Genomic DNA, 20,000 nt, shown 5'->3' on the forward strand with positions numbered 1-20,000 from the left:
CTGCAGGTCCCCATTGAAGTGAGATACCAGGCTCCCTCCTCTGTTTCCCAGCCCAATCCCTTCTGGTCTGGTGGCTGGTAGCCTCTGTGTACTTAGCACTTCTAACCTGGTTCGCAGATCCTGGCAGGCAGCAGCTGCTTCCTGTTCTTTCTTTCTGGAAGCCGCAATTTCTGCAGTCAACTGCGTCACTGCGTTTTGCAAACTCGCTATCCTCTCTTCGGTAGTCATTTCCCTGTTTTTCGTGAGCTCGCGAAGCACCAATCTTCACCCCTCGCTGCTTTCCCGCACTCCACGAGGTTGCAAAATTGGTGAAAATGGAGAGGGGACTTACTGTCAGGACTGCCGCTAGGTCCCAGCTCACAGAGGACCAACGCCCAGTGGATATTATATACAAAAGTCTTTATTGAAGTTTAGTTTCCATTTCCAAGCTCTGGGCGCGCAGGCCCACGTCTTAACGCTAGACCGGCTAAGTCCCCTCTGACTCACTGCTCCACCCACACCAGTTTAAGATTCTAGCCTGGCTCCACCTCTTGCGCTGCTCTTTCCTGCGTTGGGTCCTTCTGCCCTCTGGGGTTCCCTCCTTCCTGGACTCCTCTGACGCGGAGCCTCCTGAGTCTTGCCCCTCCCTCCGGCGGGCTTTAGGACCTGGCTCCCTTCCCGGGCTCCCCGCTGTGCCGCGCTCCTGTACATTTGAACTTGGCGCGCGCGCCCAGCCGGTGACTTTCCTTCTGACCGTTTCCCCGCTTCCTGATGTGGGTGTTGCCAAACCTGACTCCTCTCCTCCCTCTGGTGGTGAGGACACTGGTCCCGACTCCTGGGACTCCCCCTCCCCACTGCGCTCTGGTGGAGACGCTGGCCCTGATCTCCAGCTGCTGTTCAGAGACTCCCCGCTGGCCCCTCCCTCTTGAGGTTTCTCCCTTGGAATCTCCCTTGCTCTGGCCACCGGCGCTCCCTTCTGTGAGTCCTCCGATTCGCTAGAGAGGCTTGTGGAATAACTCTGGCCACTGTCACTGCCTGCGCCCCCCTCGTACTCCTCCTCCTCACTCTCCATTTGCTCCCCCTCCTGTGTCTCTCCTTCTGAACCCCTGACAGAACCCAAAACACCTTTTTGCTTTGGTTGGAGGTGATTCTGGTGCACACCCATAAAACACCATGCGAATTGAAATAAGCCCTAGCGATGCTTATTCGTCTTCTTTCTACGCCGATGGAAGCGAAAAGACAGTTTTGTGTTATTTGGGACTCATTACACATACTTTGCAATTTCTGGGTTAATGAGCATTAACACCACGGAACACGATCTGAAATAAGCGAAATCCAAAATTCTTCTTTCTATGTAGCTGGAACGCAAAACAACCTCTTTGTGGAGGTTTAGGCTCAGTACACTTCGCTTTGATATTTGTGGGTGGAAAGAACATGAAAAGAACAATCCAAACTTTTTCCTCTGCTTTCTATTGACATGGAACCAAAACACCTATTGTCAGTCCTGACACCTATGCTTGATTACGGCTGTTAAGAAACATTTCACTCTGAGATTTTTGGGTGAATGTGCATTCTAACCCCAAAAACACCAATTTGCAACAAAACCAATCAGAGCTTTATCGTCTTTCTTTTTAAGTGGATGGAACCCAAAACACCTTTTTGCTTTGGTTGGAGGTGATTCTGGTGCACACCCATAAAACACCATGCGAATTGAAATAAGCCCTAGCAATGCTTATTCGTCTTCTTTCTACGCATATGGAAGCGAAAAGACAGTTTTGTGTTATTTGGGACTCATTACACATACTTTGCGATTTCTGGGTTAATGAGCATTAACACCACGGAACACGATCTGAAAGAAGCGAAATCCAAAATTCTTCTTTCTATGTAGCTGGAACGCAAAACAACCTGTTTGGGGAGGTTTAGGCTCAGTACACTTCGCTTTGCTATTTGTGGGTGGAAAGAACATGGAAAGAACAATCCAAACTTTTTCGTCTGCTTTCTATTGACATGGAACCAAAACACCTATGCTTGATTACGGCTGTTAAGAAACATTTCACTCTGAGATTTTTGGGTGAATGTGCATTCTAACCCCAAAAACACCAATTTGCAACAAAACCAACCAGAGCTTTATCGTCTTTCTTTTTAAGTGAATGGAACCCAAAACACCTTTTTGCTTTGGTTGGAGGTGATTCTGGTGCACACCCATAAAACACCATGCGAATTGAAATAAGCCCTAGCGATGCTTATTCGTCTTCTTTCTACGCCGATGGAAGCGAAAAGACAGTTTTGTGTTATTTGGGACTCATTACACATACTTTGCAATTTCTGGGTTAATGAGCATTAACACCACGGAACACGATCTGAAATAAGCGAAATCCAAAATTCTTCTTTCTATGTAGCTGGAACGCAAAACAACCTCTTTGGGGAGGTTTAGGCTCAGTACACTTCGCTTTGCTATTTGTGGGTGGAAAGAACATGGAAAGAACAATCCAAACTTTTTCCTCTGCTTTCTATTGACATGGAACCAAAACACCTATTGTCAGTCCTGACACCTATGCTTCATTACGGCTGTTAAGAAACATTTCATTCTGAGATTTTTGGGTGAATGTGCATTCTAACCCCAAAAACACCAATTTGCAACAAAACCAATCAGAGCTTTATCGTCTTTCTTTTTAAGTGGATGGAACCCAAAACACCTTTTTGCTTTGGTTGGAGGTGATTCTGGTGCACACCCATAAAACACCATGCGAATTGAAATAAGCCCTATCGATGCTTATTCGTCTTCTTTCTACGCATATGGAAGCGAAAAGACAGTTTTGTGTTATTTGGGACTCATTACACATACTTTGCGATTTCTGGGTTAATGAGCATTAACACCACGGAACACGATCTGAAATAAGCGAAATCCAAAATTCTTCTTTCTATGTAGCTGGAACGCAAAACAACCTCTTTGGGGAGGTTTAGGCTCAGTACACTTCGCTTTGATATTTGTGGGTGGAAAGAACATGGAAAGAACAATCCAAACTTTTTCCTCTGCTTTCTATTGACATGGAACCAAAACACCTATTGTCAGTCCTGACACCTATGCTTGATTACGGCTGTTAAGAGACATTTCACTCTGAGATTTTTGGGTGAATGTGCATTCTAACCCCAAAAACACCAATTTGCAACAAAACCAATCAGAGCTTTATCGTCTTTCTTTTTAAGTGGATGGAACCCAAAACACCTTTTTGCTTTGGTTGGAGGTGATTCTGGTGCACACCCATAAAACACCATGCGAATTGAAATAAGCCCTAGCAATGCTTATTCGTCTTCTTTCTACGCCGATGGAAGCAAAAAGACAGTTTTGTGTTATTTGGGACTCATTACACATACTTTGCGATTTCTGGGTTAATGAGCATTAACACCACGGAACACGATCTGAAAGAAGCGAAATCCAAAATTCTTCTTTCTATGTAGCTGGAACGCAAAACAACCTGTTTGGGGAGGTTTAGGCTCAGTACACTTCGCTTTGCTATTTGTGGGTGGAAAGAACATGGAAAGAACAATCCAAACTTTTTCGTCTGCTTTCTATTGACATGGAACCAAACCACCTATGCTTGATTACGGCTGTTAAGAAACATTTCACTCTGAGATTTTTGGGTGAATGTGCATTCTAACCCCAAAAACACCAATTTGCAACAAAACCAACCAGAGCTTTATCGTCTTTCTTTTTAAGTGAATGGAACCCAAAACACCTTTTTGCTTTGGTTGGAGGTGATTCTGGTGCACACCCATAAAACACCATGAGAATTGAAATAAGCCCTAGCGATGCTTATTCGTCTTCTTTCTACGCCGATGGAAGCGAAAAGACAGTTTTGTGTTATTTGGGACTCATTACACATACTTTGCAATTTCTGGGTTAATGAGCATTAACACCACGGAACACGATCTGAAATAAGCGAAATCCAAAATTCTTCTTTCTATGTAGCTGGAACGCAAAACAACCTCTTTGGGGAGGTTTAGGCTCAGTACACTTCGCTTTGATATTTGTGGGTGGAAAGAACATGGAAAGAACAATCCAAACTTTTTCCTCTGCTTTCTATTGACATGGAACCAAAACACCTATTGTCAGTCCTGACACCTATGCTTCATTACGGCTGTTAAGAAACATTTCATTCTGAGATTTTTGGGTGAATGTGCATTCTAACCCCAAAAACACCAATTTGCAACAAAACCAATCAGAGCTTTATCGTCTTTCTTTTTAAGTGGATGGAACCCAAAACACCTTTTTGCTTTGGTTGGAGGTGATTCTGGTGCACACCCATAAAACACCATGCGAATTGAAATAAGCCCTAGCAATGCTTATTCGTCTTCTTTCTACGCCGATGGAAGCAAAAAGACAGTTTTGTGTTATTTGGGACTCATTACACATACTTTGCGATTTCTGGGTTAATGAGCATTAACACCACGGAACACGATCTGAAAGAAGCGAAATCCAAAATTCTTCTTTCTATGTAGCTGGAACGCAAAACAACCTGTTTGGGGAGGTTTAGGCTCAGTACACTTCGCTTTGCTATTTGTGGGTGGAAAGAACATGGAAAGAACAATCCAAACTTTTTCGTCTGCTTTCTATTGACATGGAACCAAAACACCTATGCTTGCTTACGGCTGTTAAGAAACATTTCACTCTGAGATTTTTGGGTGAATGTGCATTCTAACCCCAAAAACACCAATTTGCAACAAAACCAATCAGAGCTTTATCGTCTTTCTTTTTAAGTGGATGGAACCCAAAACACCTTTTTGCTTTGGTTGGAGGTGATTCTGGTGCACACCCATAAAACACCATGCGAATTGAAATAAGCCCTAGCAATGCTTATTCGTCTTCTTTCTACGCCGATGGAAGCAAAAAGACAGTTTTGTGTTATTTGGGACTCATTACACATACTTTGCGATTTCTGGGTTAATGAGCATTAACACCACGGAACACGATCTGAAAGAAGCGAAATCCAAAATTCTTCTTTCTATGTAGCTGGAACGCAAAACAACCTGTTTGGGGAGGTTTAGGCTCAGTACACTTCGCTTTGCTATTTGTGGGTGGAAAGAACATGGAAAGAACAATCCAAACTTTTTCGTCTGCTTTCTATTGACATGGAACCAAAACACCTATGCTTGATTACGGCTGTTAAGAAACATTTCACTCTGAGATTTTTGGGTGAATGTGCATTCTAACCCCAAAAACACCAATTTGCAACAAAACCAATCAGAGCTTTATCGTCTTTCTTTTTAAGTGAATGGAACCCAAAACACCTTTTTGCTTTGGTTGGAGGTGATTCTGGTGCACACCCATAAAACACCATGCGAATTGAAATAAGCCCTATCGATGCTTATTCGTCTACTTTCTACGCATATGGAAGCGAAAAGACGGTTTTGTGTTATTTGGAACTCATTACACATACTTTGCGATTTCTGGGTTAATGAGCATTAACACCACGGAACACGATCTGAAAGAAGCGAAATCCAAAATTTTTCTTTCTATGTAGCTGGAACGCAAAACAACCTGTTTGGGGAGGTTTAGGCTCAGTACACTTCACTTTGCTATTTGTGGGTGGAAAGAACATGGAAAGAACAATCCAAACTTTTTCGTCTGCTTTCTATTGACATGGAACCAAAACACCTATGCTTGATTACGGCTGTTAAGAAACATTTCACTCTGAGATTTTTGGGTGAATGTGCATTCTAACCCCAAAAACACCAATTTGCAACAAAACCAACCAGAGCTTTATCGTCTTTCTTTTTAAGTGAATGGAACCCAAAACACCTTTTTGCTTTGGTTGGAGGTGATTCTGGTGCACACCCATAAAACACCATGCGAATTGAAATAAGCCCTATCGATGCTTATTCGTCTTCTTTCTACACATATGGAAGCGAAAAGACAGTTTTGTGTTATTTGGGACTCATTACACATACTTTGCGATTTCTGGGTTAATGAGCATTAACACCACGGAACACGATCTGAAAGAAGCGAAATCCAAAATTCTTCTTTCTATGTAGCTGGAACGCAAAACAACCTGTTTGGGGAGGTTTAGGCTCAGTACACTTCGCTTTGCTATTTGTGGGTGGAAAGAACATGGAAAGAACAATCCAAACTTTTTCGTCTGCTTTCTATTGACATGGAACCAAAACACCTATGCTTCATTACGGCTGTTAAGAAACATTTCACTCTGAGATTTTTGGGTGAATGTGCATTCTAACCCCAAAAACACCAATTTGCAACAAAACCAACCAGAGCTTTATCGTCTTTCTTTTTAAGTGAATGGAACCCAAAACACCTTTTTGCTTTGGTTGGAGGTGATTCTGGTGCACACCCATAAAACACCATGCGAATTGAAATAAGCCCTAGCGATGCTTATTCGTCTTCTTTCTACGCCGATGGAAGCGAAAAGACAGTTTTGTGTTATTTGGGACTCATTACACATACTTTGCAATTTCTGGGTTAATGAGCATTAACACCACGGAACACGATCTGAAATAAGCGAAATCCAAAATTCTTCATTCTATGTAGCTGGAACGCAAAACAACCTCTTTGGGGAGGTTTAGGCTCAGTACACTTCGCTTTGATATTTGTGGGTGGAAAGAACATGGAAAGAACAATCCAAACTTTTTCCTCTGCTTTCTATTGACATGGAACCAAAACACCTATTGTCAGTCCTGACACCTATGCTTGATTACGGCTGTTAAGAAACATTTCACTCTGAGATTTTTGGGTGAATGTGCATTCTAACCCCAAAAACACCAATTTGCAACAAAACCAATCAGAGCTTTATCGTCTTTCTTTTTAAGTGGATGGAACCCAAAACACCTTTTTGCTTTGGTTGGAGGTGATTCTGGTGCACACCCATAAAACACCATGCGAATTGAAATAAGCCCTAGCAATGCTTATTCGTCTTCTTTCTACGCCGATGGAAGCAAAAAGACAGTTTTGTGTTATTTGGGACTCATTACACATACTTTGCGATTTCTGGGTTAATGAGCATTAACACCACGGAACACGATCTGAAAGAAGCGAAATCCAAAATTCTTCTTTCTATGTAGCTGGAACGCAAAACAACCTGTTTGGGGAGGTTTAGGCTCAGTACACTTCGCTTTGCTATTTGTGGGTGGAAAGAACATGGAAAGAACAATCCAAACTTTTTCGTCTGCTTTCTATTGACATGGAACCAAAACACCTATGCTTGCTTACGGCTGTTAAGAAACATTTCACTCTGAGATTTTTGGGTGAATGTGCATTCTAACCCCAAAAACACCAATTTGCAACAAAACCAATCAGAGCTTTATCGTCTTTCTTTTTAAGTGGATGGAACCCAAAACACCTTTTTGCTTTGGTTGGAGGTGATTCTGGTGCACACCCATAAAACACCATGCGAATTGAAATAAGCCCTAGCAATGCTTATTCGTCTTCTTTCTACGCCGATGGAAGCAAAAAGACAGTTTTGTGTTATTTGGGACTCATTACACATACTTTGCGATTTCTGGGTTAATGAGCATTAACACCACGGAACACGATCTGAAAGAAGCGAAATCCAAAATTCTTCTTTCTATGTAGCTGGAACGCAAAACAACCTGTTTGGGGAGGTTTAGGCTCAGTACACTTCGCTTTGCTATTTGTGGGTGGAAAGAACATGGAAAGAACAATCCAAACTTTTTCGTCTGCTTTCTATTGACATGGAACCAAAACACCTATGCTTGCTTACGGCTGTTAAGAAACATTTCACTCTGAGATTTTTGGGTGAATGTGCATTCTAACCCCAAAAACACCAATTTGCAACAAAACCAATCAGAGCTTTATCGTCTTTCTTTTTAAGTGGATGGAACCCAAAACACCTTTTTGCTTTGGTTGGAGGTGATTCTGGTGCACACCCATAAAACACCATGCGAATTGAAATAAGCCCTAGCAATGCTTATTCGTCTTCTTTCTACGCCGATGGAAGCAAAAAGACAGTTTTGTGTTATTTGGGACTCATTACACATACTTTGCGATTTCTGGGTTAATGAGCATTAACACCACGGAACACGATCTGAAAGAAGCGAAATCCAAAATTCTTCTTTCTATGTAGCTGGAACGCAAAACAACCTGTTTGGGGAGGTTTAGGCTCAGTACACTTCGCTTTGCTATTTGTGGGTGGAAAGAACATGGAAAGAACAATCCAAACTTTTTCGTCTGCTTTCTATTGACATGGAACCAAACCACCTATGCTTGATTACGGCTGTTAAGAAACATTTCACTCTGAGATTTTTGGGTGAATGTGCATTCTAACCCCAAAAACACCAATTTGCAACAAAACCAACCAGAGCTTTATCGTCTTTCTTTTTAAGTGAATGGAACCCAAAACACCTTTTTGCTTTGGTTGGAGGTGATTCTGGTGCACACCCATAAAACACCATGCGAATTGAAATAAGCCCTATCGATGCTTATTCGTCTTCTTTCTACGCATATGGAAGCGAAAAGACAGTTTTGTGTTATTTGGGACTCATTACACATACTTTGCGATTTCTGGGTTAATGAGCATTAACACCACGGAACACGATCTGAAAGAAGCGAAATCCAAAATTCTTCTTTCTATGTAGCTGGAACGCAAAACAACCTGTTTGGGGAGGTTTAGGCTCAGTACACTTCGCTTTGCTATTTGTGGGTGGAAAGAACATGGAAAGAACAATCCAAACTTTTTCGTCTGCTTTCTATTGACATGGAACCAAAACACCTATGCTTGATTACGGCTGTTAAGAAACATTTCACTCTGAGATTTTTGGGTGAATGTGCATTCTAACCCCAAAAACACCAATTTGCAACAAAACCAACCAGAGCTTTATCGTCTTTCTTTTTAAGTGAATGGAACCCAAAACACCTTTTTGCTTTGGTTGGAGGTGATTCTGGTGCACACCCATAAAACACCATGCGAATTGAAATAAGCCCTAGCGATGCTTATTCGTCTTCTTTCTACGCCGATGGAAGCGAAAAGACAGTTTTGTGTTATTTGGGACACATTACACATACTTTGCAATTTCTGGGTTAATGAGCATTAACACCACGGAACACGATCTGAAAGAAGCGAAATCCAAAATTCTTCTTTCTATGTAGCTGGAACGCAAAACAACCTGTTTGGGGAGGTTTAGGCTCAGTACACTTCGCTTTGCTATTTGTGGGTGGAAAGAACATGGAAAGAACAATCCAAACTTTTTCGTCTGCTTTCTATTGACATGGAACCAAAACACCTATGCTTGATTACGGCTGTTAAGAAACATTTCACTCTGAGATTTTTGGGTGAATGTGCATTCTAACCCCAAAAACACCAATTTGCAACAAAACCAACCAGAGCTTTATCGTCTTTCTTTTTAAGTGAATGGAACCCAAAACACCTGTCAGGACTGCCGCTAGGTCCCAGCTCACAGAGGACCAACGCCCAGTGGATATTATATACAAAAGTCTTTATTGAAGTTTAGTTTCCATTTCCAAGCTCTGGGCGCGCAGGCCCACGTCTTAACGCTAGACCGGCTAAGTCCCCTCTGACTCACTGCACCACCCACACCAGTTTAAGATTCTAGCCCGGCTCCACCTCTTGCGCTGCTCTTTCCTGCGTTGGGTCCTTCTGCCCTCTGGGGTTCCCTCCTTCCTGGACTCCTCTGACGCGGAGCCTCCTGAGTCTTGCCCCTCCCTCCGGCGGGCTTTAGGACCTGGCTCCCTTCCCGGGCTCCCCGCTGTGCCGCGCTCCTGTACATTTGAACTTGGCGCGCGCGCCCAGCCGGTGACTTTCCTTCTGACCGTTTCCCCGCTTCCTGATGTGGGTGTTGCCAAACCTGACTCCTCTCCTCCCTCTGGTGGTGAGGACACTGGTCCCGACTCCTGGGACTCCCCCTCCCCACTGCGCTCTGGTGGAGACGCTGGCCCTGATCTCCAGCTGCTGTTCAGAGACTCCCCGCTGGCCCCTCCCTCTTGAGGTTTCTCCCTTGGAATCTCCCTTGCTCTGGCCACCGGCGCTCCCTTCTGTGAGTCCTCCGATTCGCTAGAGAGGCTTGTGGAATAACTCTGGCCACTGTCACTGCCTGCGCCCCCCTCGTACTCCTCCTCCTCACTCTCCATTTGCTCCCCCTCCTGTGTCTCTCCTTCTGAACCCCTGACATCCATCCCCCCCTCGAAGCCCCCCCTTCCCCCCTCCCCCTCTTCCGGTGCGGGTTCCGGGTGCTCCATTGTTGTAGGGGTGAGTCCAGGATACAGCTCGTCCCCTGAGGCTTGCAACCATCGAGATAAGTCCGGGAAGTCCCCCATGGGCTCGTCGACGACGACCTCCTCCGCTTCCATCTCCTGCGCGGTGTGCTCGAAATCTGCGCTCGACCCCAAATCACCCAAGAGCCCTCCTCCCCCTGTTGTGTGATGGGGGTCCACCTCCCAGGGCCCCTTCGGCATGTCTCTGGGCCAGCCCACTTCGGGTTGGTCCTCCCACCAATAAGATCCCCCCGTGCCGGACTTCCTGGCGTGGTGCGCTCAACGCCGGGTCAGGGAAAGCGCTCTGCTGCAGTAAGTGCGCTCCCAATCACGGTTACGGGGTAAAAAGACGGGGAAGCGAGGGCGACGCAAACCCTGAAGAGGTCTGAGAGGAGGTCCCAGACTGAAGAAAACAGATCCAAGCAGCGCATAAAGGGGTTTTCTGCCGTCCCAGCACAAAAAGTGGAGGGAGGTGGAAGAACTTCAGCGCAGAAAAGATCGCACACCCGACCGTGAGACGCCCCTGAGACCCGAATGAGAAAGCACCAGGCTGCTCCAAACTAAAACTGTAAAATCAAGAGTACTCCTGAAGGAACTAGGTAATTATGCTGGCTTAAATTAAAACAAAGGAGTACAGACTAACTTAATATTACAAAGGACAGTAAAGCTAATAGAGAGAGGAGCTTCAGCGTTCTGAGATTTATCAAGTTGTGGAAAATAAGCCTTGTAAAGAGGCAGAAAATATAAACAGAGACATACTGAGTACCTGCGTCTACAGGGGGACGCTCCGTTGAGAGACAAGGAGCTGAAATAGCAAGCAGCAGCAGCAGCGGCGACAACAAAGCAGCGGCCATCAAGAAGGAGATCAGCACAAACAAAGGGGTGAGTGAAAAAGGAAAAGGAGGGGGAGAAACGTGGAGGATTCAGTGCAAAAAGAGAAGGAATAGAAAAGACTTGGAGACCAGGCAGCGGTGGGGAGATAAAGATTAAGATAAAGAAGTGAAAGGGAAGAAGAAAAGATATATAAAGGGAGAGAAAGAAGGAGGAAAAGACTGGAATAGGGAAGAAAGCAGCTGGCGAAAATGGCGCTGGGAGGGGAAGAATGAGTCATCGCCCTCAGAAGGGAAAAAGCCGGAAGAAGAATAGTGGAGGAAACAGTCACTGCAACAAAGAGAGGCTAGAGAAGCAAAACAAGAAGGACCACCTCACAAGTAAATTCGAAAATTGCTCCACCTAGTGGCGGAAAATAAAATTACTCCCATAATTTAAAAAACGCTGCTAAGACACAGGCTTGAAGTACAACCACAAAGAAAACTAGCTATACAAGAAAGGACATTTGAAATACCAAGTTCAGCTTCTAGAAAATAAGTTTTTATGACGGATGTTAAGTACTGCGAAGGTTTTTTTTTGTTTTTGTTTTTTTCTTCTCTCTGATCATTGCCAAAGTAATTAAAAATACTTAAATATTTTTTACTAAAACTTGAATTTTTTTTTTTGACTTTTTTTTTTAAAAAAAAAATTTAAATATTTGAGATGAACTGAGAACAACATAGGGCAAATCCACCGGAATCTTAACTGACTCTCAATCCCATCAGGCAAAAGGACCAAATTATAGACTATAAACAGAGCATTTTCAAAGTTTAGGAATATATACATTCTTGGTTTGAAATAAAGATATCTTGATCAGAACCAAAAGGAAGAATGACAAATATGGGCTCTAAAAAATACCAAACCACACTGACATCTGGGTCAGGTCTACAAGTGAGAAGACAATCAACAGCTGAAACAGACCCCAATGCTGACATAAAAGACCTTATAATGGGGATGGAAAAGAGCCTGAATGATAAGTTGGACATACTAACTGGCAACATCCAACAAAACTCAAAGCTAATAATAGACCTAACAACACAAATAAGTGACCTCTCACTTAAAAATAAAGAACTGGATAAATCTGTACAAGAACTTAAGAGTAAATCTACCAAACAAGAGGAAATGACAAAGAAACTGCAAATGGAAAATAAGGACATTAAAAAATCACAAGACTCAACGAAGGAAGAAATAAACGACCTAAAGAGAGCCCATGAAGAGCTGCTAGATGATATATCATTGATGGAGATGCGTCAGAAGGAGACGGTCCTTCGTTTCCGAGGTGTCCCACAAACTCATGATGAACAAATTCAAGAGAAACTATCACAGGAGATCGCAAACTGGTTGGGAGTAGAGGTAGAAGAGATGCTATTGGATATTGATAAAATCTTCAGGATCAAATCAGAAAGATCGGACACTTATAAAGGGCCAGGAGATTGCTTAATTTTTTTCAACTCAAGACTTTTAAAGGACAAAATATTACATCAAAAAGGACAAGTGAAGTTAGTAATAGACGATAGGCCTATCAAAATATTCAAGGAAATTCCAAAAAGAATTCTGAAGAAAAGGCAGAACTATAAGACGGTAACAGAAGCACTCAGGAAGAATTCGATTAGATTCCGGTGGGAATTTCCTGAGGGTATCACTTTCACATATAAGGACAGAAGAAAAACTCTTAGATCAGTAGATGAGCTGGGAAAATTCTGGAGGAAGTACAAAAAAGAATTAACTGGAGAGCCAACATTGGAGCGAGAGGAAACAACGCAGACATCACAAGAAGCATAGAGAGATAAGCGCGTATTAAGGGGGGGGGGAGATTGGTGAAGCAGATTATCAAAATCCTAAAATTTCTGAATTTTTTCTTTTTCTTTTTTTTCTTTTTCTTTTTCTACCTACTCAACGAAACTACTGTAGATAACAAATAAAAATTAATGAATTTAAAAATTATATCTTGGAATGTTAACGGTCTAAATGATAAAAGGAAGAGAAATAAAATAGAACATGTACTGAGGAAAGGACAATGGGATATTATATGCTTGCAGGAGACCCATGTGACTAGAAACCATAGAAGGGTTTTAGAAAATAAGAGATTGGGTCAAGAATTTATATCCTCAGATGTAAAAAAGAAAAGGGGAATTGTGATCTATGTGAACCCCAAACTAGACGCAAAAAAAATCTTTAAGGATGATGAGGGTAGAATACTAGGGGTAAAAATAACAAAAGGTAAAGAGCATTTAATTATAGTAGGAGTTTACGCACCGAATGGTAACCAAACAGAATTTTTCAGAAAAGTAGAAGCTAATTTACTGGAATTTATAGAAGAGGAAATTATTTTGATGGGAGACCTAAATGGTGTCACATCAATAGAATTAGACAGGACAGAGAGAGAAAGAAAATCTAAAAAAGGCAGACTCCCAGACACCTTCTTTCAGATGGTAGAAAACTTAAATTTGATTGATACATGGAGATATAAAAATCCAGGAGAAAGACAGTATACACATTTTTCGGAAGTTAAAAAATCAGCGGGCAGAATTGACAGCATATGGGTATCAAACAATTTAACAACTAAAATTAAAAAAGCAGAAATACAGACCAAAATTATTACAGATCATAACCCAGTCACATTAGAATTAAAGGAATACAAGAAAATTAATAAAAGATGGAGACTTAATGAAAGATTATTAAATGACGAAAAGATTGTAAAAAAAGCGCAAGAACTATTGAAAGAATTTTTTGAATTAAATAAAGAACAGGATACAGACCTCAGGATAATATGGGATGCAAGTAAAGCTTTCATAAGAGGCTTTTACATACAACAAAGCGCAATAAGGAAAAGAAACAGAGAGCAAAAACTGGAACAAATAAGGAAGGAAATAGGAATAAACGAAAAATTATTAGCAAAACAACCAAAAAATGAATCAATAAACCAAAAATTAAAAATATTACAAACTCAGGCTTCAGCAATATTAAATAGTGAAATTGAGGATAACATTAAATGGATGAAACAAAGGTCGTTCGAATTTGCAAATAAACCCGGAAAGATGCTAGCCTGGCAACTGAAAAAAAGACAAAAGGAAAAATTGATTGATAAAATAGTAGAAGAGGGGAGAACTTTAGACAACCCTGAGGAAATTAAAAAGTGTTTTACAAAATATTATAATAAGTTATATAAAGCAGGAAACGAGACAGAGGTTGAAATAAAAGAGTATTTATGTGGAAAGGATATACCTAAAATTAAGAAAGAAAAGATCCAAGAGCTAAACTCCCCAATAACCACGACAGAGCTTCATCAAGCGATAATTAAGATGAAACTGGGAAAATCCCCAGGACCAGATGGTCTTACCGCTATACACTACAAAAAATTAGAGGAACCATTATTAGCACCTATGAAGACACTCTTAAACAGAATATTAGAAGACGGGAAGATTCCCACCACCTGGAAACAGGCGCACATAGTAGTAATCCCAAAACAAGGACGAAACAAAGAGTTTATAACCAATTATAGACCAATATCATTACTAAACAATGATTACAAGATCTATGCACAAATATTGGCAACAAGATTAAAGACAGTTTTGCAGGATTGTATAAATAAAGAGCAGGCAGGGTTCTTGCCGGGCAGGAAAATGAGTGACAATATAAGAACAGTGATTGATATGATCGAGTATTTAGACATGAAACCAAGTAAGAAGGTAGCCTTTGTTTTTGTGGACGCGGAAAAGGCGTTTGACAAAGTATCATGGAAATTTCTAAAAATATTACTAGACCAGATGGACATGGGAGACCAAATCACAAGAGGGTTAAAAGCAATTTATGAACAACAAGAAGCAAATATAATAATAAATAACGACACAACTGATTATTTTAAAATACAGAAGGGCACCAGGCAAGGGTGCCCACTTTCACCTTTGCTATTCATTTTGGTTTTGGAAATATTAAATCAAGAAATCAGATTGGATCAAGAAATAAATGGAATATCCCTAGGAGAGAAAATATATAAAATAAGGGCATTTGCGGATGATTTAGTTTTAATGGTGGAAAATCCAAAGGAAAGCATAGCAAAGGCTCTAGAAAAAATGGAAAACTTTGGATGGGTATCAGGTTTTGCTTTGAATAAAGAAAAAACGAAACTAATGGTAAAAAATATGGGAGATCAAGAGAAAAAGGAACTGGTAGAAAAATTTGGATTACAAATTGTAAAAAAAGTGAAATATTTAGGCATACAAATAACAATGAAAAATATAAATTTGTTTGAAGATAATTATAAAAAAATTTGGGAAGAAACAAAAAGAGAAATGGAAACTTGGACAAGACTGAAATTAACACTCTGGGGTAGAATTTCGGCTATTAAAATGAATATCTTACCAAAACTTCTGTTCCTTTTTCAAATGATTCCCATAATAGGTAAAGATGATTGTTTTAAGAAATGGAAAATGGACTTAACAAAATTTATATGGCAAGGCAAAAAGCCACGGATTAAATATAAATTATTAACTGACATAAAAGAGCGGGGAGGTTTTGGACTCCCAGACCTGAGACTATATTACGATGCAGCATGCTTTACTTGGATCAAGGATTGGATCAAATTGGATAACAGCGACATTTTGGATTTGGAGGGATGGAACAACAGATATGGTTGGCATGCCTATCTAATTTATAACAAAGTGGCAGTCCATAAAGAATTTCTAAGCCATGTAATTAGAAATGCATTATACAAGGTCTGGGTGAGACATAGAAGGTTGTTAGAACCAAAAACTCCATGGTGGGTCTCACCGCTAGAAGTAATATCAGTTAAAAAGAAAAATACTACAGGAAGAATGGCAACTTACCAGCAGCTCCTAAAGGAAGAACAGGGCCAATTAAAACTAAGACCATATGACGAGGTGACCCAATACTGTACCACATGGCTTCAATATCACCAAATTGCACAAATATTTAACCAGGATAAAGTAATAGGATTTGAAAAAGAAGAATCAAAATTACAAAAAGTATTATTACAAAACTCAAAAAAATATATATCCAGAATGTATAATTTATTATTAGAATGGGAATTAAAGGATGAAGAAATAAAAGAAGTTATGATCAAATGGGCATGTGATATAGGATATGTAATTCGGCTGGATCAATGGGAGAAATTATGGAAATATGACATCAAATTCACGGCATGTTATACAATAAGAGAAAATTTTATGAAAATGGTGTACCAATGGTACTTAACTCCAGTAAAATTGGCAAAAATTTACAAATTAAAATCGAATACCTGTTGGAGATGTAAAAAAGAAATAGGAACAATGTTCCACATGTGGTGGGAATGCCGACCCATTAAACAATTCTGGAATGAAATCTACGAAGAACTCAAAAGGATGTTTAAAATATCTTTTAGTAAAAAACCGGAGGCATTCCTTTTAGGTTTAATTACAAATGATATCCCCGATAATCAAAGGAAAATATTCCTTTATGCAACAACAGCTGCCAGGATGCTTATAGCTAAAAACTGGAAAAGCAGAAAAATTCCATCAGTGAAAGATTGGCAAATTAAATTTTGTGAATACATAAATCTGGCAAGACTTACAGCTTACATAAGGGGACAATCGGACCAGAAACTATTAAAAGAATGGGGTTGTGCTAAAGAGTATATGAAAAAACATTGTTCTGGAGTCAGTATATTGGTATGTAATGAGTGATGCTTTACAGGGTTAAAGAACAAGAAAAATGATGTAAAAAAGCATAAAGATGGAAGTAATCTAATTAGACACAACAATACAGTAAGAGTAAATATCTTTGGAGGTCTTAGAACAAAGGAAGGAAGTCAATTTATGTTTATGTATGTTATGATATGGTTTTGCTTTGTAGATGTGTGTTTTTTCGTTTTTGTGTATTCAATGTTTGTAATTTTTGTTACGATTTTGCATTGAAAATAAAAGCTTAAAAAAAAAAAAAAAAAAAAAGATCCCCCCGTGCCAAAACCTGAAAGTGATCCCTCCGGAGAGCTGCCTCCCGGAGCCGAGTCCTCAGCTGACGAGAAACCCCGGAAAGTGCTGGCCGAGAGTGTGGGTGTGAACAAACAATCCTCGAAAAAGCCCGCCGGCATAGGCTTGTGCGGGAAAAGTGTGTGGAATTCTTCCTTGAGCAACTGCTCTTCCACTGCGTAATCCGGCACCCACCTGTTGGCGCTGGCCGGGGTGTCCTCCGTGGCGAGAAGATATTCAATCCCGTCCTCCCCCCACCTTGAGTCTAAAATCTCAGTGGCTTCATTAAGTGGCTCCCCTTTCGGCGACCCCCCTTTCTTGGGCGCTTCTCTGAGCGGGTCTGGCGCCTTCCCCGGTGCTTGAAACCTGTGGGGCTCTCTGTAGGGCGTGAGCACTGATCTATGAAAGACCGGGTGCATTCTGGAACCCTCCGGGAGTGTCAACCGGAAGGCCACTGGGTTGATCTGCGCCTCTACTTGGTAAGGCCCTAGCTGCTTGTGCCCTAGTTTCTTCTTGGCTAACGATCTGGCTGGAACTGCTTGTGCTGCCAACCAGACCCAGTCTCCCACCTGGATGTCCTCCCCAACCCTCCTGTGTCGATCTGCCTGCACTTTGTAAGCCTGTTTTGCCAACTCTAACTGCCTCCTGAGCTGCTCGTGGATCTCCTGCAACTCCGCTGCCACTTCCTCTGCTCCCTGTGGCTCCCCCTCCCGCACTGTGTCCAGACCCGGGAAGGTTCTGGGATGCCTCCCGTAGTTGGCAAAAAATGGGGTCACCCCCGTGGACCCGTGCTTCGTGTTGTTGTAGGCAAACTCGGCCAACGGTAGATAGTCCACCCAGGTCGATGGCTGCTGGTTCGCGTAGCATCTCAGGTACTGCTGCATGATGGCGTTGACCCTTTCCGCCTGCCCGTTAGTTTGCGGGTGTCTCGCCGACGCCAGGCTGACCTTGACGTTCAGAAATCCCATCAGCTTTTGCCAGAAGTTGGAGATGAACTGGCGCCCCCGGTCGGACAAAATAGACCGTGGTAGGCCGTGCACCTTGAACACGTGGTCTATGAACATCTTAGCGGTCTGCTCGGCCGTGGCCACCTTAGCGCACGGAATGAAGTGGGCCATCTTGGTGAACAGGTCCACTACCACGAGCACTGCCGTCTTGCCCCTTGAGCTGGGTAGATCTGTGACAAAGTCCAGGGCTACCCTCTCCCACGGTACGAACGGTGTCTGTAGCGGTTCCAACAGGCCCGCCGGCGGCTGGTGCACAGGCTTAGCCCTTTGGCAGGTGTCGCACCTATTGACATAGTCCGCGACATCCCCCCGCATCTTAGGCCACCAAAAGTCTCTGGCTACTAAGTCCACCGTCTTCTCCTTGCCGAAGTGCCCCGCGCTGGGCGCGTCGTGCAGCTGTTGCAGGACCTTCGCGCGGAGGCTGTCTCCTGGTACGTAGAGGACTCCCTTGCGTAGGAGCAGGCCGTCTCGCACTTGGAATTCGTCGCCCCTCGCCTTGCCACTGCACACCTCCTCCATCTTGGCTCGGGCGAACGAGTCCGTTTGCAGCGCGCGGCGCACCGCGTCCAGGTCCACCGTGGCTGACGCGCATGCCCACGCCTGTGGTGTGAAAATGTGCTTGGCCGCCGCCGGTGCCTCTGCCTCCAGATACTGCGGTTTTCTGGACAGCGCGTCCGCCAAGACGTTGCTGTTTCCTGGGATGTACTCAATTCTGAAGTCGAAATCTGCAAAGAACTCCGCCCAGCGGATGTGTCGCTGGTTCAGGAACCTCGCCGTGCGCCAGTACTCCAAGTTCTTATGGTCTGTGCGGACCTGCACCGTGTGCTTGGCTCCGACGAGGAAGTGCCGCCACGCCTTGAAGGCTGCATGTATGGCCAGCAACTCCCTGTCCCAAATGGTGTAGTTCTGCTCCGCTTTGCTGAGTTTTCTGGAGTAGAAAGCGCACGGCCTCCAGTCCCCCTGGTGGTCTTGCTGCAACAGAACGGCTCCCACGGCCCTGTCTGAGGCGTCCGTCTCCACTCTCATGGGCCTGCTGGGATTTACGTGCAGTAGGTTCTCTTCGGAAGCGAAGAGCTGCTTGAGCTTCTGAAAGGACTGCTCTGCCTGCTCCGTCCAGATGAACCTCTTCTTCTTGGAACTGAGGGTGTCGGTGATGGCCGCTGTCTGCATGGCGAAACCCTTGATGAACTTGCGATAAAAGTTGGCAAAACCGACAAACCTCTGTACTTCCTTCCTATTGCGTGGGCTCTTCCAATCCAGTACTGCACGTACCTTGGCACCGTCCATAGCCAGTCCCTTGTCGGACAGTTTGTAGCCCAAGAAATCCACCTCCGTCTTGTCGAACTGGCACTTCTCCAGCTTGGCGTACAGCCTGTGCTCCCGCAGCCTCTGCAGAACTTCCCTAACATCTCTCTCGTGAGCCTCCGGCGATTCCGAGAAGATTAGGATGTCATCCAGGAAGCAGACGCACTTCTTGTAGAGGAGACCCGCCAAGACATGATGCATGAAGGCTTGAAAGCAGTGGGAACCATTTTTTAATCCAAAAGGCATAACTCTGTATTCATAAGTGCCCAGCGGCGTAAACATGGTTGTTTTCCACTCGTCGCCTTCCCGTACGCGAATGAGATTGTACGCTCCGCGCAGATCCAACTTGGTAAAGATGCGACCCTTCCTCACCGTCGCCAGCAGGTCATCGATCTTGGGCATAGGGAATGCTGAGGGCTTGGTCTTGAGGTTCAAGAAGCGGAAATCAACGACCAGCCTCTTTTGGGGCGTGTCCCGCTTCTTTACAAAGAACACGGGACTGCCTCCTGCCGCCTTGGACTCCCGAATGAATCCCCGCTTCAGGTTGTGATCTATGAACTCCCTGAGCTCTTGCAATTCATCCTCAGACATGGAGTACAGTTTCCCCGTCGGGAGCGTCGCCCCGGGCAGGAG

The sequence above is a fragment of the Podarcis gaigeae genome (genome assembly GCF_964106915.1).
Source record: "Podarcis gaigeae genome assembly, chromosome: 5".
NCBI classification, from domain to species: domain Eukaryota; kingdom Metazoa; phylum Chordata; class Lepidosauria; order Squamata; family Lacertidae; genus Podarcis; species Podarcis gaigeae.